We start from the raw sequence: 6,000 nt of genomic DNA, 5'->3' as shown, positions 1-6,000 counted from the left end.
AAATTTGAGGAATTATCACTTATCTTCTGGAACATATATTTCAATGTTCGTCATGTCTTCTATGTTCCATCAAGTGTTCATTACAGCTATGAATTAAATACTATGACTAAGAAAAACAATTTGAAACATACAGTGGTTAAGGTAATTGCAATGTCCACCCTGCTCTACTTTCTACAGTAAACTTGGTTTAGATAGACAAACTCTTAAGACACAATAGGCTCCACCTAGCATCAAATTTATTTAGCTTTACTAAAGGATAGAGGACATGTTAGTATCCTGACATCCATCACATGAGAGCCCATGACTCTTAGGCACAAGCATTTTGAATGTGATGAGACTTGTGTGCTCACACGAGACAAGAGTGAGTGCAGATGGCCCTAGTTGAGGGAAGCCATGGGCTCTTAGCCCTCCTCAGCTTTATGCCAGCTGGCCATGGAGCCCCTGAAGCATGCGAATACCCCCTCATTCTTTAGGGCAGCATCTCATCCATGTCAATGACTCAGGACTAAAGAACCGATTTTGACAGTGTGTATGCACAGACTAAGCACCTGTGCATAATCCTCAACCTGATTCTATTTAATCAGTAGTATATCATCCCAACATTTCCTTAAGTTTAATATTGCAAAGAGAAAATATCAGGATTCAAATCCTCAGATATTCCTAAGCCTACAGGAAAACCACAGAACCAGTTGTTAACCTTTTCCTTCATTTACCTCCTGGTCCCCATTCAAACCTCCTGGATACATATTTTAGGCATTTTCTTATTCTTAGTACAGCAATTTCTATAATAGTGGTACAAAAAATATATATACTACAATATAGACAATCTCCAAGACTTGTATCCTCCAATGAGGATTTGCAATTCTTCAAATTCTCTTTACAAAACAAGTTAATAAGACTCTGCTCCATTTACAAGTTTTCCAATATATATTCCTTTACCAGTTGCTCCATTCCTCTCTCCTCCCTCTTCCTCCCCTGCATTGTTTGCCCTTTTCTATAGGTATTGATAGAAGCATTCAACTTCATAGTGTCTTTTGGCAAGTTTCCATGGGTAGTACATCAATTGGGGATCTTAAGTCAACTCCCCAAAACATCTATTCATCCTGGAGATGATTTTCCACATTGCCTAGATTTTCATTTAGCTCTATATGTAAAACTAAAAACCTTTTATTATACTCTGTAACTATAACAGAGATTAAAATAATGCTTAATACATCATATGTTAGTTAATATTATGGTGTCATTTTTCCAATTTTCCAAGCAAAAATACCTTTTTACAGACACTACTTATTTCCCTTAACTAAGGTGGTCACTATAGGTCACTGCTTGGTAAACTCTAGGTTCCATCTGGTCTGGGGCATGACCATGTCCCAGCTACCAGGAAGCAAGTTTTCATTATGCCAGGCTTTCAGTTTCCACTCTGCAGCACCACCCTTTGCTTTCCCAAATTCCAGGGGTATCAATGGGACATGGCCATCATATCACACAGATGGTCACCCTCTGGTCATTCTGATTCCACAAATGCTTGCTTGTATAGTTTTTATAGTCAAAGTCACGTCTGACATGGTCAAAGGCAAAGTAGATTCTGAGATACTGTGTAAATAGCAGGATGCAGCTCTTTTTATGTCCTTAAATAGAGGCCTTATTGGCTCTCAACAATACAAAGTATCAGCTTCTAGGCAAAATAAGACAATGTGTCCATCTCAGTTCAAAGATAGAATTTTTCTCAAGGCTAAAAAAGAACCAATATTATAATATAAACAAAGCAAATAAAATTAAATAAGAACTACCCAAATTAAGCCTGCTATTATTCAGGTTGCTCATCAGGGGATACTGAGTGATGTCATTTCTCTAAATCAACCAACTAGAATTCTAAAGTATAGCTTATATTCCAGCTTCATTCATTTAAATCTCATTCTCAAGGGAAAGCAAATCCAGAGGTTTCTCCCACATTTGCCGTGGTTTGGCACAACAAACAACTAAGAGCATTTTTCTCTTGCTCCAAGATGCAGCATAGGGAAATATCACTTTATCCCCCTTACCTGCATCATTATCCATTTGTGTCCTCCATTTCCATCTACCACAATTTCCCATAATGAATGGACAACATTCATTATCTGTCTCAAACAAAATAATGAACCTGGATTTCTGGATTCAGCCATAATGTCTACCCATAGGGTAGAGAGCTGGATTAGCCTTGCTATAACTTCCCCTTTTGTCCATTTTCAGGAAGAAGAAGAAGAAATCAAATTAGAAAAGCAAAGGATGAGGGAACTGGGCAGGCAACTGGGTAACATTTAGAGACAGTCCTAGTGTAGACATGAGGTGAAGCCACTAGCTTGCCTTTTTGCCTTTGGAAAAAATCACAGTTAAATTCCAAGATAATGAAATTGTATCCTGAGTGGCAAAGTCTCTCGTCTCTATAGTCTCAACCCAAGTTATTCCCAAGAACTGAACTGATTAAGCCTTGCCTTTTAGACAATCAATTGACCATCTTTAGCTGTGCTGTATATGCTGTTGGAGTTCTCCAATTTTCCCTTGTTGCTTCTTCTGAAAAGAGCATCATAATATCATCAATGTGGAAAAAAAAAAAACAACAACTTAATTTTGATGGTTGTGAGCATATACTGGAGACCTCAGTTACTGCTGTGGGAAGATTGAATGCATACTGCATTCCTTCCATAAGAAAACAAATTGTGCCTGGCCTCCTTCCAAAAATTCATACAGAAATGTAGGCATTAATCTAATCTGTCAACCTTTAACTTGCTATACTTCCTAAACACCTTTCACTATGTCTATAGCTTGCTGAAAAGACCAAAAAGACCAACATGTGGTCTCCAGGAGCCACCTGCTTTACTCTTAGACCAAATGAGACTACTAATATGAAAGTGGAGAGATTATCAGTCCTGCTTCTTGCATTTAGTCTTCCCACAATGGCAGTATTATTTAATATTCAGTTGAGAGTGTGTATGGCGGAGAAAGGAGGGACTATTATATTTGGGAACTGAATTCCACATACAAATAGCAGCATATTCTTTTTTTAAGATTTTATTTTATTATTTATTAATGAGAGACACACACAGAGAGAGAGGCAGAGACACAAGCAGAGGGAGAAGCAGGCTCCATGCAGGGAGCCCAAAGTGGGACTCGATCCCGGGTCTCCAGGATCACACCCTGGGCGGAAGGCAGCACTAAACCGCTGAGCCACCGGGGCTGCCCCCAATAGCAGCCTATTCAATACTCAGACAAGCACGTTTGATCTTCCCTGTGGTGGGTTTTCTTCTCAATCACATTGGAATGGTGTCAATAACTACAGAGGGTCTGAGATTTTACCCTACTTGCAAGCTAAAAAATTTAGTCTGCTGCAGTGTCATAGTAGAAGGTCAAAATACTTTATTACGGGATCCCTGGGTGGCGCAGCGGTTTGGCGCCTGCCTTTGGCCCAGGGCGCGATCCTGAAGACCCAGGATCGAATCCCACGTCGGGCTCCCGGTGCATGGAGCCTGCTTCTCCCTCTGCCTATGTCTCTGCCTCTCTCTCTTTCTCTCTCTGTGACTATCATAAATAAATAAAAAAAATCATAGAAAGTTTAAAAAAAACAAAATACTTTATTACTTATGGAACAGGAAACATATGGTTCTTTTTAGCATGGTTCCCCTGGCACCAGGTAAATGTAGCACTGCAGATATCAAAGTCCCAAGATGGGAAAGGCATCATCATGATTAAGAGTAGAAAGAGTAGGGGATCCCTGGGTGGTGCAGCGGTTTGGCACCTGCCTTTGGCCCAGGGCGCGATCCTGGAGACCCGGGATCGAGTCCCACGTCGGGCTCCCGGTGCATGGAGCCTGCTTCTCCCTCTGCCTGTGTCTCTGCTTCTCTCTCTCTCTCTCTCTCTGTGACTATCATAAATAAATTTTAAAAATTAAAAAAAAAAAAAAAGAGAAGGAAGAGTACTAGGGTGCCTGGGTGGCTCAGTTGGTTGAGCATTGAATGCTTGATTTCGGTTCAGGTCATTATCTTAGGGTCATGAGATTGAGCCCTGCATCAGCTCTGGGTTCAGTGTGGACCCTGCTTGAGATTCTCTCACTCCCCCTCACCCTGCTCATGCTCTCTACCTCTCCCTCTCTACAATAAATAAATATTTAAAAATAAAATAAAATAAAAATTTTTAAAAAGAACAGGAAGAGTCAAGTGTGCCTGAAGGCTGATCATCAAAGGGAGAAGCAGAATGAAGAGATTAGCAAGGTAAGTAGGGGCCAGATTTTCAGAACCTATGGATCATGGTAAGAAGTCTTGAATTTTATTTTTATTTTTTTAAATATTTTATTTTATTTATTCATGAGACACACAGAGAGAGAGAGAGAGAGAGAGAAAGAGAGAGAGAGAGAGAGGCAGAGACACAGGCAGAGGGAAAAGCAGGCTCCACACAGGGAGCCTGATGTGGGACTCAATCCTGGGACTTCAGGATCATGCCCTGAGCGGAAGGCAGGCACCAAACTGCTGAGCCACCCAGGGATCCCCCTAAGTCTTGAATTTTATTCTTGTAGAGAGGGACCCATGCAACTCTTCAAAGTAGGAAATGCCATAATGTGATTTATGCCTGAAGAAGATCATTCTGGTTGCAATGTGGAGAGAAGATAGAAGGTCAAGAGTGAAACGTTTAGTCCAAGTGAGAGGTAAGGATAGTTTGATTAGGAGGTGGTAGAAATATGGAAAGACATAGATTTCAGGCCATATGGGGCTCAAATCAACATGTCTTGCCAATGGATTGGTGAGGAGAGGCTCTGTGCTAGAGGTAAAGGAAGAATTAAGGATGAGTTCTATGTTTTTTGGCTTGAAGAAAAACTAAGCATACAAGAGGTGAGAAGCTAGGAAACAAGATTTGGGCAACCAGAGGGGCATCATAAGCTCTCCTTTTGAACAAAAGTGCCTTGAATACATATAAACTTTGGACTGTTAGTATGTTGGATATAAGTAAAGGAATGGAAGTAGACAATGTGGCCCAGTGAAGGAGTATAGAGAAAAGACCAGATCAATATCACAGATGTGGGTAAAGATTCAGCTACAAGTGTGGACAACATGGTGTTTATCATAACAGAACAAAACAGTAGCCCCAAATCCATCAATAGGAGAGTGATTAAACAATACTACTCCATCACTTAAAATTGTGTTCTATAATGTATTTGCTCACATAGAAGAGGTTCATATTAAAAGAGTTATGCAGCTACATATTCCATTTTTATTCAAGGACTCTCTGTAGGCAGGCATAAAAGTAAGAATAAAAGAAACAAATATACATAAAAATATTAATGATAGTCTGAATGGCTAGATTACTTTTTTTTTTTTTTTACATTTCTACAGCTTCCTCAATGAACATGTATCATTTGTATAATAGGAGAACAGCTATGAAAAAATGAATTGACTTCTCAAAGCTCATCTTTCTAGGGATTTGTGTGTAGGCATTAAGCTAACCCCAGGAAATCAGAACAGTCCAATCTGTCTTATTTCTTTGCATCATTGGTGTAGCCAGCGGTTCTGAATCTTCATTGCACATTAGAATCGGCTGGGAAACTTGCATTTCTATGCCAGGGCCCTCCCCCTAGAGATTCTGACTGAAATGGTCTGGACTGGGCCCAGGCATACCTATTTGGAGGCCCAGGTGATTCTGATGGGCAGGTAGAGATGAGAACCATTGGCAAGCCCTGGCTCGGTCTCCAAATCATGGTCTGTGAAAAGTGGGAGAAGTGAGGAGGGTAGAAAAGGTAGAGAAGGAGGAATTGTGAAAGAAAGAAGACTTAGAATAAAGCATTAAAGAGAAATTAATCAGGACACAAAATGCAAGGAGGAAAAGGTTGAGAACTCCTCCCACCTTAAAATAGCTTTTATTTCACACCAGGCACTAGTTAGTTGCAAAAATCTGATCCTTGCACAGAAGCTGATAATAAGAGGCCGTTCCCAAAGCTGCTGGAGCAGGTGTTTCCTCCCAAAAGAGGGTGGGCCA

Source organism: Canis lupus, chromosome 23 (assembly GCF_011100685.1).
Source record: "Canis lupus familiaris isolate Mischka breed German Shepherd chromosome 23, alternate assembly UU_Cfam_GSD_1.0, whole genome shotgun sequence".
NCBI lineage: Eukaryota > Metazoa > Chordata > Mammalia > Carnivora > Canidae > Canis > Canis lupus.
This window is presented reverse-complemented; position numbering follows the sequence as displayed.